Below are 17,642 nucleotides of genomic sequence, written 5' to 3' on the forward strand. Positions count from 1 at the left end.
CTTCAAGATGCTTATTTTCATCTTCCCATACTGCCGAGACACAGAAGATTTCTCAGATTCAGAGTGGCCGGAAAGGACTTCCAATTCAAGGTTCTTCCATTCGGCCTTCGTTCCGCCCCCCGAGTATTTACAAAAGTCCTTGCACCGGTGGCAGCTTACCTTCGTCTACAAGGAGTGCAAATCTTTCCATACTTAGGCGACTGCCTCCTGAAGGCAAAGTCGTTAGAACTGGCATCCAAACAAACTCTGTTCTGCAGGTCCCTCTTCCAATCTCTGGGCCTCACATTAAACATGGACAAATCTCAGTTTCTCTCAGCTCAAAACAGACTGTTCTTGGGAGCCATTCTAGACACCAGGCAAGTGAAAGCTATTGTGTCGCACGAAAGACGTCAACGTCTTCGAAATCTAGCGACTTCTATCCATCTAAAAGAGTCCATTTCTGTCCGACAGGGATGTTGTCCTCGTGCATTCCTCTAGTCCCTCACTGCCGCCTGAAAATGAGACCTGTCCAGGAGGAATTAGACAAACAATGGGCTCAAGTCTCAGGAACTTTCAACGACTCAGTCAGAGTCACACATCGACTAAAGAGAGCTCTTTTATGGTGGACTCACAAAGAAAATATCTCCTCAGGTCGTCCATTTTTGGCGGACACTCCACATTTCACCCTCAAGACCGATGCATCTCTCGAGGGTTGGGGCGCCCACTTACAAGGACTGACTGTAAAAGGCAAGTGGACCTTCCAACAAAAGACAAGACATATCAACCTTTTAGAGTTACTGGCCATTTTTCTGGCTCTGAAAGCTTTCCGAACCATCATTCAAGGAAGCACGGTGTTGATCCGTACGGACAACACAACGTGCATGCACTACATCAACAAACAGGGAGGCACAAGGTCCGTATTGTTGTCCCTTCAAGCTCAACAAATTTGGAATTGGGCGATTCAACATCACATCGTCCTCACAGCAGTTGATGTTCCGGGAGCGTCGAACAATCTTGCGGATTCCCTAAGCAGATCGTCCACGACCAATCACGAATGGGAATTGCACCAACCCATTCTGGATCACATTTTTCAACTATGGGGTCCTCCAAATCTGGATCTGTTCGCAACATATCTGAACCGCAAATGCCTGTTCTACGCAAGTTGGCTTCCCCAACCAAGGTCATGCGGGAATGCCTTTTTGATGAACTGGTCAAAAATATATGCTTACACTTTACCACCAATACCTCTAGTCCCCAAGGTTCTGCGGAAGATGAGGAAAGAACCCTGTCACATTATTCTTATAGCCCCCCGGTGGCCTCGACAAATCTGGTTCATGGAACTGCTGCTCCTGTCTCAGTGCGACCCGATCATTCTTCGTCCTCTTCCAAATCTTCTGACCATGGAACACGGCCAAATTTGTCATCCCGATCCAGCATCTCTACGTTTAGCGGCTTGGAACCTGAGCACTATGAATTTATAAATGTGGACATTCCTTTAGATTGTAGAGAGGTCTTGGCTAAGGCTAGAGCACCTTCAACTGTGAAAACATATAAACTCAAATGGAAACGATTCTGTCTATGGGGCAATGAAGCTCAAGTACATCCTATACATTCCAAGCCAGAACAACTTTTGCCTTTCTTTTTGCACCTAGCAAAATCAGGCCTCTCGTACTCTACCCTTAAGGTTTTCCTAGCAGCAATCTCACGATTCCGTCAAGATGGCTCTAACTCACTTTACTCGTCAAGAGTAATTCAACAATTTTTCAAGGGTCTTTTTCGAATGTTTCCTCCGATACGTCGGCCACCTCCTCCTTGGCATCTAAACATTGTATTGGCACAGCTCATGAAACCACCATTTGAGCCAATTCATAAGATCAGTCTCAAATATGTTACTTGGAAGACTTCTCTACTCCAACCGTTCAAGCGCATTCCACCAGGAAGGTTTCTTCTTCCACTGCGCTATTTGCGGGGGTGCCTCTTCAATACATCTGCAGAGCTGCAACATGGTCCAGCAGACACACCTTTACGAGACACTACTGTCTGGATGCTGCAGACAACACGGACAGGGCTGTGGGACAGGCAGTCCTTTGTAATCTTTTTTAATAAGGTGAACCTCTGATGCTTCCCTCCTCCTGTATACAAGGTACATTTATTATTTATTTATGTATATATAAATATATATGTGTATATGTTATATTTTATATGCCTATAGTCTTTTGCACTGGGTATTGCTGGGTATTTAGCGCCAGGAAGCCGCTTGGCCGCAGTACGCTTTATTAAATACCTTTTTCATTTCATTCATTTCATTTCATTGCTATTGCTTTGATTCTTATGTACCTTGTAATATTCTGATATCACTGCTCACTACTCTTATTCAAGCATGTGAATCTATGAAAGACACCCCAATACTGGAGAAGAACAAAAGTTACTTACCTGTAAACTGTGGTTCTCCAGTATTGGTGTCTTTCATAGATTCACATGCGACCCACCCACCTCCCCTCAGAGGCTCCAATCATGTATTTGACTATTATGTCACTCTTGTGCTATGAAAATATGAGGGCCTGAGCCTCTGGGGAGAGGGTTCTAGAGGGTGCGGACGCGTGATTGGCTGGATTTTGGACTAAAACATAATGACAGTAATATGTTATAGATATGACAAGTTGTCTATCCATAAGAACTCTATGGTTTTACTTTCTTTTATGCCTATTAGGCTTATGTTATTACTACATTGCTATGTTATGTATCGTGGTACTCCCACTTCGATGACGGGGAATATTCAAGCATGTGAATCTATGAAAGACACCAATACTGGAGAACCACAGTTTACAAGTAAGTAACTTTTGTTCTTTTCTATCGCCCCCGTCACTGCATACCTGAGCTGCAAGGTGCAGCTGTGGTGTCGCATTGGGGCTGACGACCTTAACAATTGCTGCTAAGTAGATAAAGCGTGGCTCGGTGAGTTCAGGATATCGGCTGGTGGAGACACGCTTAGGAGACGCTGCGGGAGGACACCAGTGCTCTCCCGACATCAAGCCTGCCTCACCATACCTCATGAGTGCCCCCACCCTTGTGTGCAAAGATACGTCACTCCCCTCTCTTCTGATCAACAGCCAGCTGGAAGTTCCAGACGCACAAACTGAGTGGCGCTCACCAATCGGACTACACAGCTGTATTGCCCACTGGGAAAACCAACAGGCCGGCAGGGGAGGGATTCGGAGACCCCCCCTTCCCTGGACAGGCGGCGGCGAGTACCGATATCAGTCCCATGTAGTGAGCGGTCACACCCTGCAATGGCCAGTGGCAGGTGTTCTAAAACTCAGGCCCAAAAGGCTCTCGCAAAGTTCGCGTGGGGGAAAACGGGTGATGAGCCCGATATGGCTGGCAAAGGAGGGGCAAACGACACACATCCCAGGTCTCCTCAACAGAACCCTGCCATCCAGGACGTTATGGAGGCCATCGCGGGAGTCCAGACATCCCTTGAGTCCCGGATTGACACCGTCAATATAGAGATCTCCCTTTTCAGAGCGGACCTACGTAAAATGGATACCAGAGTAAAAGATGTGGAAGACGCCACTGTCACCTTAACGGCGGACACGGACCTCCTCAAACAACAAGTAGCTCAACTTCGGGACCTGCAGGCGAAAATGGAAGGCCTCCTTGATGACTATGAGGGGAGGGCGCGAAGAAACAACATACGCATACTAGGGGTCCCAGAGCAGGCAGAGGGGCCAGCGGCGGACCTCTTTGTGGAAGAACTGGTCACGAAGAGGCTTCAACCGAAACGCCTGTCCGATTATTTTTCCATTGAGCGGGACCATCGCGTCCCCGGGGGCAGCTCAAGCCGGGGGCTCCCCCACGACCTATCATAGCCAGAGTGTTCAATTTTTGGGACCGAGATGTGATCCTCCAGACCGCCCGTGCTGGGCCACCTTTACAAATAGAAAACAGCGCAGTAACATTCTTCCCGGACTTCACCACCAAAGTGCAGGCCTAACGACGCAGTTTCCTGGCGGTCAAGAAGGCGCTACAAGACAAGGAAATTAAGTATCCCATGCTCTTCCCGGCGAAGCTCCGGGTTGAATCGGATGGCAAGACCTGGTTCTTTTCCTCCCCAGAAGACACTTGGGACTGGCTGGATGGATGGCGCAGGGTGGGGAGACAGAACAGCAGCAGGCACGACAGAGCCAGAGGAGGTCCACCGGACAGAAGAGTGGAGCATTGTGAGGAACCGGCTCGGGGAGAGAACACCTCGGACTCGAAGAGATGAGAGGGTGGGAGATGGAACAATACTCCCGCAACAACCTGAATGACACCTGGGACCTTTATGAGAAAAGTAAGGTGTGGTGGGCAGTGGGGTGTGTGATGGGGGCCCCTAGCTGAGTAAAATATAGATTATCATGGTCAGCCCGGGCGGTATCATTGACAGTCTTGGACAGCCCAATTGAAGCACTGAGCGGTTCATGAGGATTTATCTGATTGTTGTGTAACATGTATCCATCCTTCATTTATGGCGAGGGTGAGAAGGCTGTACACCAGGCACCCACACATGGGAGGGGGGGGGCGACAGGCACTCTGCCTTGTTGGGGGGTGGGTAGTTTGAAATCCAGTGGCAGGGGGGCAAGGCAGGGGGCGGTTGGAGGGTTCAGGTTTTAGTTACTGTTAAGTGTTATGATGCAGACAGAACTGTGTTTGGCTTCAGAAGTTGCGACTATTCTCAAGTGATGTTATGTATGAAATGTGCAGTCGTTCGATCCCCCATATCGGGTTACCAGCAACCATTGAAACAATTGTTTGTCTTGGCGGGCGGGGGTTCCTCCCCCTTAGGAGTAGGTATCAACTGCGCCCCTTGGACTACACCATTACTCCACACTGACTACAATCACTAACATAACACTTTCAGCCCTTGCGTGGAATGTCAATGGGCTTGGGGATAAAATAAAGAGGGGCGTAGTATCACAATACTTGAGGAGACACGCACCGGATATAGTCGTACTGCAAGAAACCCATCTTATTGGTAACAACTGCAAAGCCCTCAACAGATGGGGCTATAAGCTATTGGTGCATGCGGGATTTACTTCCGGCTCCCGGGGGACTGGTATCCTAGTGCGTAAGAACCTTGCACTTACACCCACCTGTGTCTGGGCGGACCCGCAGGGTAGATTTGCGGTCCTGGAAGCCATCTGGGAGGGGAAGGCGCTGAACGTAGTCGCGGTGTAGCTCCCCCCTGCATTGGGAAAAGAAGCGCTTAGTGGTAAAATTCTGCTGGACTTACCGGAAGGCACCCTGATAATGGGGGGTGATTTTAACCTGACCATGGATGATACAGTAGATAGATATCCCCAGCGACCGAATGCCAGACCAAACACTCATATGACGGAATTCACTCAGGCCATGGGACTTGCAAACATATAGTGCTTGCTGCAACCACAAATTACGTATTACACCCATTACTCAAATGCACACAAGAGCATGTCCCGTATTGACTACTTTCTGACTCTTTTGACGGATGTTGGCCACTTCCAGAATCCCAGCGGGTTCCCACGTGGAATCTCGGATCATTCCCCGGTGTGGGTCGAGCTTACCTTCCACCGGCCTAAACAACGTAGCTCTATAGTGATAACCCCGTGGCTTCTTAAGATACCTGACATTAGGGACCAACTAACTGAACAGACAGACCACAATTTCACCGAAAACCTGGGTTCGGTGGAGTCATATAAAGCAGTGTTGAAGGGCCATGCATTAGCGTTAAAAATGGGTTATATCCGACGTCAAAATGAGCACATACTTGAAATGGAGAATGACCTACAACAACTAGAGTCACTCCATAACTCCTCACCCTGTGATACCACAGCACACCGCCTGACGATTAAACGTCTTGAGTATAGAACCCTCTTGCGATAAAAAGCAAGCGCGAGGCTACTGTCCACACGTCAGAGTGTATGAGATGGGGGAAAGGGCAGGCAAGATGCTGGCCTGGCTAGAGCAGACAGAGCAGGAACATAGATGGGTGCCAGAACTATCTACTGCAACGGGTGCGAGAATATCTGACCCGCAGGAAATCGCAGATATTTTCGCGAGTTATTTGGAGAAAGTATACACTCCCTCTACTACCTATACATTGTAAGACTCCCGGCAATTATTGATGGATAGTACCCTGCCCTCCCTGTCGGAAACTGAAAAGGCCGATCTAGAAGCGGATATCACAAATGAGGAACTCTGTAAAGCCATCTATAGCGTTCACTCAGGGAAAGCGATGGGACCTAACGGTATCCCGATAGTGTTTCTCAAATCCGTGGCGGGGAAGATAGCCCCCCATCTCAACCCTATGTATTCGGAAAGCCTGGAGAAGGGCATACTGCCACCAGACCAAAGACTAGCATCTATAGTAGTTATAAGGAAGCCCGGGAAGGTGACAGACTGCTGCGGATCGTATAGACCAATTTCATTAATAAACGCAGAGGCCAAGATCCTGGCGAAATTATTGGCCTCCCGCTTGAACGCTGTGTTGCCCTCCCTGGTCCACGCAGACCAATCTGGTTTCGTACCCGGTCGGAACACAGCACTAAATATTCGCAGAGTGAATAATGTGCTGGCGAGACAACCCTATTTGGAGGAAGACGCAGTGATTATGTCTTTGGATGCCTCTATGGCATTTGACTCAATAGAATGGCCATATCTCTTTGAAGTGCACTCTTTGGTTTTGAACCTAAGTTCATAGCCTGGGTTTGATTGCTGTATACTGATCTTCGGGGGCAAGTGCGGGTTAATAACCATACCTCTAGGGAATTCAAGTTATGTCGAAGAACTAGACAAGGCTGCCCCCTGTCCCCTTTACTGTTTGCGCTTGTGCGATATCCTGATTTATTTAGCTTCTCCATATGCCTCGATCCACAACATTTTTTTTTTATTGAAAATCCACAGTATCAAGCATAGTATACATAATCAATAAATCATAATTACAAAGCCAATAATAAATATATACAAATAAATTGATTCCATACCATACATATCACATCGGAGAATCAAAGAGTCAAATGATCACGGATAGGACCCCATATCTGCATACCCAACGCACGTTTCCGTGAGCTTTTAAGCAAGTATAAACTGAATTCTAAATTAAAGATGTTATAAAACCTAGCGCGCCACATTTCAAAAGAGGGTGCCTCCGGTTGAAGCCAAGTAGATGCTATACATAACCTTGCTACCCCCATAGCTACAAAAATAAGATACCTATATTTAAACATCAGTGTCCTTTGACGCAAATCCTCCCTAGTACCTAATAGCATGGTCGAAGCAGAAATATTTATGACCACACCCGTAACCTGTGACAGAAACCTCTCAATATGCTGTATATATAAAGCTAATCTCGTGCAAGAAAAAAAAATATGCAAAATATCAGCATCGTCGATGCCACAACTAAAGCATTTCCCATCATACTGGCTCCCCTATTTCTTCATCTTTGCGGGGGTATAATAAAAATTAAATATTGTTTTATAAAGCTGCGTTTTCAGATTTGCCGCCATAAAAATATTACCTGCTAGGTCAATCGAGTCCTCTAAAAACACATCTTTTAGCCCCAAGACGCTCCCCCATTTAAGATTATGTTTCTCAAGATCGTCAATATTGGCAGCTTGTAGTATGTTATAGAGAACCCCGATTCGTCCCTGAGTTCTAATAGCTTCAACTATCCTATGTGGTTTTAAAATAGTGACATGTTTGTTTAGAAAATCATGTATCTGAAGGTATTTTAAAAAATGACATTTGTGAAGCTTATATTTAGACGACAAATCAGCAAAGGAAGTGAGGAGCCCTTCTGCCTCCATGACATGACCCAATTGTGTAATTCCAGAGAGTCTCAGTTTTCCTGCCACACTATCTTGAAATATTGATGGAAGAATGCCTGCAGCCGACAAGGGTGTATAAAATGAGAGTCTGTTAATCTGGAGATTTTTACAGACTATCCTCCAAACTTTATAAACAGCCCCCAGGATCTTAAAGTGGGTTGTCTTGTAATAACTGCCATAGACCCTTAAAAAGAGACAATTTTTTGCCTGAGACCCAAGCACTATCTCATAAATTGATGGAGCTTCATCAGAAATTGCCATTGCCTCCTCCGTTAACAAAAGTCGAATATTGGCTACAATACAGGAATAATAATATAGAGCAAAATCAGGAACAGACCACCCCCCTCTGTCTCGGGGTAAAGTCATAAATTGTGCTGCCCTGCGTGGTTTCCCCGGGGCCCACAAAAATCTGGAACAGAGAGATTGCATTTGTTGCAATTGCAAGTGAGAAATTTCCAGAGGTACTGATCTAAAAAAGTATAACACTTTCAGCAAAACATTCATTTTGAGCACATTAGCTCTCCCCACCAGAGATAAATGAAGACATTGCCACCTGTCAAGAGCTTGTTTAATGCTTCCCATCAGCGTCCCCCAATTGATTTCAGCCAGTTCTCTCAAACACACCCGTATCTTGATACCAAGATATGTAACCTCCTTAACGACTCTTGGATCATTGTTGATGTTCTGATTAACACAAAGAACCTGAGTTTTAGATGTGTTGAGCTTATAACCGGCCATTCGGCCAAATGTATACGCAAGATGTTCAATTTTGGGTAGTGCCTTCATTGGGTCAGATGTTATAATGGCAATGTCGTCACCATAAGCACAGACTCAATACTGATCCTGCTCCACCATAAAAGGACTTATCCTGGTGCTCCGCTCAAGCATGTCTAAAAAAGGATTGATATAAAGCGCAAACAAGAGCGGAGAACAAGGACAGCCCTGACGTGTACCTCTCGTGATCTGAACTACCTTAGATGTTAAGCCCATAGAACAAATCCGAGCCACGGGGGAGTGGTACAGGACCTGTAAAGCCTGGATATAACCCTGAGGAAAACCCATCACAGATAGCACTTTCCACAGAAAGTTCCACGAGACCTGGTCAAACGCCTTCTCGGTGTCGAGCAGCACTATTCCACTGTCTCTGGCCTCAACTTGGGAAATATCCAATAAGATGATAACTCTCGCTATATGGTTCACCGTCTCCCTACCAGGAATAAACCCATGCTGTCTAAGGGAAACTAAGGGGGATATAACTTTGGCCAGTCTATTCGCTAAGATTTTCGCATAAATCTTCCCATCACAATTTGTCAATGAAATTGGACGGTATGACCCTGGGATATCAGAAGGCTTGTCCTTCTTTTTAAACACAATAATAGTAGCATCGCTCCATGATTTAGGTGCCACACCAGTTTGAGCGGCCTGACATACTGCCAAAAAATATGTTTTGAGGTCTTGAAAGAAAGTCTGATACAGTTCTGATGGGAGCTTATCTGGCCCTGCAGCTTTACCCCGAGTCATAGAGTTAATGGCATGCTCTAATTCCTCCATTGTAATGGGACTATCTAATGCTCCAACCTCCTCCTGAGCTAACCGCTGGTAATAAACATCCAAAGATCCAAAACCGGAATCATCAATTTCTCCATCCTGTTCGGTATAGAGTTTTTGATAAAAACTATGAAAGATTTCTAAGATCTCCTGGGGATCATGTGTAAGTCTGCCCGAAGCATCCTTCTTACCTTCTACTCTTTGTGATGCTTCTTTGGAGCGTAGCCTTTGGGCTAAACAGCACCCTGTAGCCTCCCCATACTCATAACGCTCTTTCTTAAAGAGTTGATATTTTATGGCAGTCTCCTTGCTCCATATCAGATTGATATTGGCTTTACATCTGGCCACTTCAGTTTGAACCTCAGTAAGACTAGTTCCGGACTGAATCCCATGTACTAAGTCTCCCTCCGCTAGTTTCAATTTATCATATAGCTCTTGCATCATACGTTTGGCCTGTTTCTGTTTGTACAGTCCGAAACTCAACACCTCCCCTCTAAGATAAGCTTTAAAAGCATCCCAAACGTTCCCACAGTTTGTAGAATAATGGTTTACCAAAAAGAAATCTCTGATCCATGTACTCATATGCTCAATAAAACCATTGTCCAAAAGAAGTTTTCTATCAAACGTAAATACCCTCGGTGCCACGTTACCACCCAGAGCTGGGATATCCCCAGCAACTGGAGCATGATCAGAAGTAATTTGGGGAAATACTTGGATTTGGGCATCAGTTAATAATAAAGGATATATGAAAAAATAATCAAGACGGAATAGTTTATCATGCGGGTGAGAATAAAAAGTATAACCAGGATCAAGTGCTTTAAGCGCACCCCACACATCAACTAACCCATGATCCGAGATTAAATAAAACAGAGCATAAACTCCTTGGGTTTCTGACCCTTATACTGCTGCATGCCGGCTAATAGTTTGCCATGTGTTAGATTAATAATAAAGTCCCCACCTAACACAAGAGGGGTGGGCCATGATGCGAGTTCAATATTTAGGTGTTCAAGAACGGGGCTTCATCCAGATTAGACCCATATATTGTACATACCGTATATTTAGAGCCCCCCGTTATGCATTCAACAATTGCCTACCGCCCATGACTATCTACAGCTATACGTCCTGACGTTTGTATACCAGGTTTAGCCAATACGGCCACCCCCCGATTCATAGTTGTCTGTTGTGAGGTAGCTAAGAGTATATACCCCAGGTCTAATAACACTTTGCGTTTCCCCCAGGGTATGTGTGACTCCTGAATGCATATAAGATCTGATTGTATCACCTTGAGCTCAGCAGCAACTCTTCGCCTTTTATTAAAGTTATTGAGTCCACAAACATTAAACGAGCATATTCGAAGCCCTACTTTAGCCATATGAAAGGTATGGGTGCCGTCCCTTAATTAATTCTTTTACAGTAGTTTTAGTGTTCATCATTTTCCCCAAGCCAAAGATGCTGTGGATTAATTTTCTTTTTTTCTCCCCCCATCCACCCCCCTAACCCCGCCAGCCACCCAAACCCCTGTGCCCCCTCCCTGAACCCAATTCCCACCACCTCCTCCTCCATCCCAACAAAAAGGCAGTAGGATTTATGGTCCCAGTGATGACAAGCCCCTGCAACCCGGGAGCCCCCGTCCCACATTAAAAAAAACCCCTATGAACAAATAAACCCAACATTATATTAACCACTCGGCACATCAGGAAAAAAAAACGTTAGTTAACAGCGCATACCTTGCTGACAGCCTGAGTACTTTTTAACCAAGAATCAAGAAACAAGAAAGAAAAAAGAAAAAGAACAGAGATTATCAGCCATAATCTACCTATACTCCAAGCAAGATATAGCCATAATACCAGCCTCCCCTCAATATTAGAAAGCCCACCATCATATATATACATAGATCATGCTATCTTAGATGGAATTCAGATATTCCTTGGCTTGAACTTCTGAGGTGAAGAATCTGGTATGGTCTTTAAACAACACCCCTTGGCCTGAAACAGCGATATAAGCTGGCGAAGCTGCCAGCGTTTTTCAACTGTGTAATGACAGTAGTCGGGTCGAACAAAAAATTCCATACCCTTTCCTACCCTCTTTCTATCAGGGCGGGCGAGCTCCTACAATGCCTCACGAGCAAGAAAATTATTAAGAGAAATTAGGATTGCTCAAGGCTTTGCAGATTGAGTTGGACGAATAGAAAAGGGAAATCGGTGCGCCCTCTGTACCTCTCTCTGCCAATCCCAGTGTTTAAACTCCGGAAAAGCCTCAGAAAATAGTTCAATGACGAACTTGCGAGGATCCTGACCCTCCACCCCCTCTGGAATCTGCAAAATAATTCTGAGATTACTGCGACGAGCGCAGTTTTCTAAATCTACTAGTTTCCATTGAATATCGTCTTTTGTAGAACGCAGGGTCTCTGTTAACGTCTTCTGTACAACCAGTCCATCCTCTAGGGTGGAAATCCTAGCCTCCGCTTCATTTAGCCTCGTTGTAAATTCTGTACAAGTCTTTGCTATCCGCCGTACCGCGTTCTGTAATTTACTACAAGAGCTCTGTATCTTCTGGCTTTCTATCCGCGTTTCCTCCCTGTGCGCCATCATGGTCCGATAAATCAGGGTTAGCGAGATCTCTTCAGATGAGTCTATAAGTTCACCTTTACCCACTTCTGCACTGGTGCAAGGGCCATTTCCATTCATGAGAGAATAATCCCATTGCGAGGCGGCATCAATATTGTTACTGTCCACAAATACAGGGCCCTGTTTATTCTCATACTTTTTCCGCACTGTACCTGGGCTATCATCAGACATATCCCACTCTATGTCATCTAGCTGCGTACTGCTGAAATCATTGCCTCCTGATCCCTGTGGTTCATAACAGATCTTGGAGCCCAGCTCAAGTTCATCGCTAGAGTTAGAGTGCTCTGATAGCGAATAGAAATTATCACCAGAATCTACTTCCTTCACCGGTAGCTTTTTAGTCTGAGAATCTAAATCTGACTCTGCTTGTGAAACTATTGCATAAGTGGTAGTTGAATGTGCCAGTTTTCCCTCGCCATCAGAAACACTCCCCCCCTCACCCGTGGGTATTAGCGGTAAAGGAATTATGTCAGTGCCATCCATATTCTGAGCACTTGTCGAATTTAAAGATTGCCTGCACAGAATTCCTGGGGTGGAAGTTTCCAGCCCCTGCTCCACCGCCATTGGAGTCAGCCAGGGGGCGAGCTCTCCCTTTCGCAACCTTCGGCGGCATCTCTGGAGCAGCGCCGCGTGATTCTAGTCGGCCTCTGTAGAACGCTGCTGTTACAAAAAAATCACGCCGAACGCTCCTGCAGCCTCTGTAGTCGTCGTAGCCCCTGCTGTGCTCCGGCCACGGCGAAACTCAGCATTCCAAGGGAAGCATTCGCTCGTTACCACCGTAGCCAGGTAAGGTTTCCCGCAGATTCTGCTGATGTATTCACTCCCGCGCCCATATACCAATGTAGTTTCTAGCTTGTTCCTGTGGCCAGAAAGCTTCAAGAAGGAGAGAGGGCACCTTCATTTTTCTTATCCCCCCGCATACACCGAGGAACCTATGCACTCCTGTGCACAAGCAGTATTCAGCTCACATTTCAGTCCGTCAGTTCCGCACAGCACCCTGCTCTTTCCAAAAACTGACAAGTGCAGTGCCGAGATAGGTATACTTGTCAGATTCAAAACATCATTCTATGTGGAAAAACTGGTGAACCCGGGAGCAGTCAGCTCACATGTCCGAGCTCTCGGACGCCATCTTGCCTCTCCCCCGATCCACAACCTACTCAACATTTTTACTAATTTCGGAAAATATTCCGGCTACGCCATTAACTGGGCAAAATCAATACTCTATGTTCTCCATGGCCCCACGCCTAGACTACCTAAAGGTTGCAACGTAGAAGTGACAAGGTAGGGCTTCACATATTTAGGAATCTTCATCACCCCAGACCACAAAACCATTTACGACAGAAACTTGGCTGCCCCTTTGCAGCGCTTTAAGGAAGACGTCAGACATTGGAGGTCTTTGCCGCTGTCGTTATTGGGTTGTGCGGCCCTGTTTAAAATGCTCGTGCTACAACGGTTCCTTTATTCACTCCATAACTGCCCATATCCCGTCCCGGACTCCTACTTTGTTAGTCTGGAGGCGGAGGTTCGGACACTGTTGTGGGATGGAGGGATGCCACGTATTGCCCTAGGTAAATTGACAAAGAGCTGGTACGACGGAGGCATCGCACTCCCAGATCTACGTCTTTATTACTGGGCATCACAACTACCAAACCACGCAGGGGTAGATATCTTGGTCCAGTGGCACATATGGTCTCCGTTTGGCGGCTGGCTAGCAAACGTTTGTGTTGGCAGGGAAAGCTGACGAAGTCCACGCATCTATGGTCTTCCCAACAACTGGGACTATTGTGTCATCAGGTGGGGTTCGACAGATGGGATACAATAGGGATCTCCACAGTTGGGGACCTTCTACAGAAAGGGAAATTACTCATATTTAAGGAACTACAAGTGAAACACGAACTGGCACCCAAAGAGATTTTTAGCTACCTACAAATCCGTCATGCGCTGAACACAGCACTAACAGATCTGACGACTGTCCCAGACTCGTCCCCTCTGGAGGACCGACTTCTCTCTGACCCCCTCCCTACTAAGGCCATTTCCCTTACTTACCGTAAGCTGTGTAATAACCTCCCAGATACCTTTCTTACTCTTAGAGACAGATGGCAATTAGACTTAGGACAGCTTGACGATGAGGACTGGCAGACAGCCCTGATGTCCCCTAGGGAAGCCGCGATTAACCAAAGCTTCAGATTGATTCAACTGAAGGCCCTACATAGGACATATCTTACCGGGGTGACACTAGCTAAGATAGGAACACGACAAGATGCGCTTTGCTTACGTGGCTGAAACCAAATTGCCACATTTTATCACATATTATGGGACTGCCCCAACATACGACACATCTGGGAACGAGCCACGAATAAGATGCAGGATGCACTGGGAAAACCACTCGTGCGGACACCCCCACTGGGAATCCTGAACATTTGGGAAGCAACTGATCTCACAGACATTGAACAACAATTCCCCACCCTGGGATACACCCTGGTTAAGAGAGCCATCGCTATGAAATGGGGGACTGCTGACAAGCGTTTGGCGATTGGTTGGGGAGCGTAATTGGACAAATGTATGGTTGCCGAGAAAGAAGTTTATAAAGCTAGAAGTTGTCCTAAGAAATTGGATAAAAAGTGGGGGGCCTGGAATGCCTATCGGGGGGAACTCTGCATTTCACAGACTGTAGAACTTGAAATGTCACGTAAGAACATCACGAAACTGTAATGAGTGAGGGTATTGTTGCTTATTATACTGCATATTTTCTCTTTTAAATGATACACTGTATACTATTAAGACCTGTATATGACAAATGTTTTATTCGCAATAATAAAAAATATTTTCAAAAAAAAGAGAGATATCAGCAGCAAGCATCTAACTTGCTGAGCCATCCTGCAGAAGCAGCGATATTTCAAAGATTAAAGCCTAGTTAACATTTTATACACGAAGCAGATCCACCGAAATGTGTTTTTGAGAAGATCTCAGTCATAAGAGATGCCTTAAAAGACACAAAAGATAGCACACAACTAATATTTTATTTCCAAAAGCATCAACATCATATTGCTATGTTGTCACAGAATTACAATGGCAAACATTCATTATTTAACTAACCCAATCAGCTAGAACACGTCCTTCCGTAGCATACTCTGTATCCTTGAGTGGTACTGAACTTTGTAAGGTCGTTAAACACACAACTATAATAACCTTAGTTAACAAAAAACACTATTCCATTGCATTCCAGTTTGTAAGCTTCTCTTTTAAAGCGTTTTAAGGGCTAGCATTGTCTCTCATCCATCGCCGTAGGGGCTTTCGCTTCGGGGGGTGGACTGTACACAATTGTGCATCTTGTCGTCATTGTGAAGGACACAGATCCAATGCTGTCCAGCTTTGGCATCCGTACTTTTGAGGGCAGGAAGTAGCGCTTGCAGTTGTCTCACAAGGACTTACCCACTGCCGATACCAGACAATCTGCAATAAGACGTCAAGGGGTAGGAAAATGCGGCAAACCATCTTATTGCAAAAGATCTAAACCTGCAGCCTTCAAAGGCGCTTCGGAAAAGACGGTCGCCATTTTAGGATTGTGTTTTTGTGTACACGTCCAACGGAGTCCATCTATAAAGGCTACTTTAATCTGGTTCTAAAATGTAGGAAACGAATCGCCAGAACATAATTATATTTAAGAAACTTCGCACATAGATATTAATTTTCTATATTATCCGAGAACCTTAAATCTGAATAGTTCTTCCTTCCATAAAATAATGTCGAAGTAGCCTGAAGAATGTTGCCACCACAGTCCTTCCACGTCTTTCCATCACGTTGTAATAAACGCAGGCAGCAGCACACACAACTACAGCACAACAGGTGGTAAATCACAACGTTTAGCCTCTTAAAAACTCCCTCTCCTGATCACGAGGCCTTGCCCGCCAGGAGTTCACTCTTACATGCCAACAGTAATGTGTCTGCACCATTATTAAGGCATGTTTGATTCAGACGAATAAAGACAATGTTAACGTGCGCAGCACATTAAACGCTTACATTCAATAACGAATTAAACTTGGCAGAGCAAAACCCAAGAAAAAGGGAACTGGAAATTCCTGCAGACTAGGAACAGCAGTCGCTTAAATAACAACTACTTAAACCGCATGCTTCTTTCTGTCCTTTGACTCCGGTATTCAACAGAGGATGAAGAAAAACATACTCTGCCCACATAGGGTTCCATTCAGTAGTGCATTATGTGCCCGTTTGCAGCTGTTTCCTATTATATGCTACAGATAAGCGACGTGTAACAAGCGTCTAAGGCACCACCATACTGAATAGAGTTCATAATTGCTCGAGTGCGTCTGACATACAATACACTGCCTTAAAGAAGCACACACAATGGCTGGCAGGTGCTGCGCCTTCGTCCAGAAGTGCTGTAAAAGTGCGCCATCTCGGGTAAGTTGGACTGCCATTCGCGGTTTCGTAGGCAGGGGAAAGCTGAACAGTTCCATCACTGGTGCACAAAGACATCCCCAACCCGCTTTTTTTTCTGTCAATGTGAGTGCTTTACGTAGGCGCTGGAAGTAGCCGGGCTAAAATAATCACACATAGGTTCAGAAGCTGCGTGGGCAACAAAGAAGCGTTTTTATCTTATCTCCTTTCCTGTGAGATCAAAGATAGAGAACAAAATTCAGGCTATGTCTTTTGACTAACTAATGCTGATTTTTTTTACATGGAGATTGGAGTTTACTTTTCTTGCTCTGACTGCAAATTGAGAGGCTTTTGTAAAGTGAACTATGTGACAATCTTGTTGGGGTACAGGGAGTGTGAAAGGACTGACTGTAGGGAATCATTTTTTTAACATAACAACATTTAAATCTCTGTAAAGGAACTGTACAAATGTTTTAAAATACATCAGCAGTTAGGAGAGTACAAATGAAGCAAATATTTTGTAATTCTATATCAGGACACTGAGGCGAGGATTAGGCATTTCTTTCTTCTTTAATTCAAACAGCAGCCATCTTAAAGAAATAATAATCAACAAAGGACTTCATATCCCATAAAGCCTGAGGAAAAACCATAAAACGGCGGGGCCGGCATCGGCCACGCCAAACGTATGGCGGTCGAGGCGGCCCCCTCCGCTGCAACAGGGGGCGTGCCTCTCGCGCACATTCGTGACGCGGCAGGCTCGCCCCCTACCCCCATAGGTCCTGGCCTTGAGGCGCGACCCAGAAGTGATTAGAATCACTTCCGGGTCACGAGGAATGGCAACGTCCGGCCAGTAACCCTGGCCGGGCCATCAAGGGCTATAAAGGGCTGGGGAGCTCAGGAATCTGCCTCTTTGCTCCTGGCTCCCCAGCTTGCCCCCAAGCCTCGCTAGCAGGCTTTAACTTTTGATTTGTTTTTCTTTCAGGTCTGTTGTGTTCGTCGTCGTCGGGCAGCTGCAGTCCAAGGAAGGAGTGGGCCATCGTCTGCTGCGGGACACGGACAGCGGCGAATTCGAGGCCGATCCATCCAGGAAGTCGCTGGACGGCGAGGGCTCTTCTACGATCGGAGCAGGCGGGCAGGAGCTCGGTGGCAGGTACCCGGTTGGGGTTGCGCAAGTACCGGCGGTAGCACGCACCCCTCCGGTTTGCATAGACGTCGATATTGTCGAGGATAATAGTGTTTGCTCACCGCG

At 46.0% G+C, this 17,642-nt stretch overlaps 1 protein-coding gene and 1 long non-coding RNA gene across 3 annotated transcripts in view; one reads left to right on the forward strand and one right to left on the reverse strand.

Annotated features, from left to right (window-relative positions):
• CFAP61 (cilia and flagella associated protein 61) overlaps positions 1-17,642 on the reverse strand; it is a 2,048,453-nt gene that overhangs the window by 1,581,596 nt on the left and 449,215 nt on the right. The gene's annotated exons all lie outside the window — the stretch shown is intronic.
• Positions 17,230-17,642, forward strand: part of LOC146821455 (uncharacterized) — a 55,740-nt gene continuing 55,327 nt past the window's right edge. Inside the window, exon 1 of the long non-coding RNA XR_014963172.1 lies at positions 17,230-17,543. This is a non-coding gene — a long non-coding RNA (uncharacterized LOC146821455). The remainder of the gene's footprint in view (positions 17,544-17,642) is intronic.

The sequence above is a fragment of the Triturus cristatus genome, chromosome 6 (assembly GCF_964204655.1).
Source record: "Triturus cristatus chromosome 6, aTriCri1.1, whole genome shotgun sequence".
In the NCBI taxonomy this organism is placed as follows: Eukaryota; Metazoa; Chordata; class Amphibia; order Caudata; family Salamandridae; genus Triturus; species Triturus cristatus.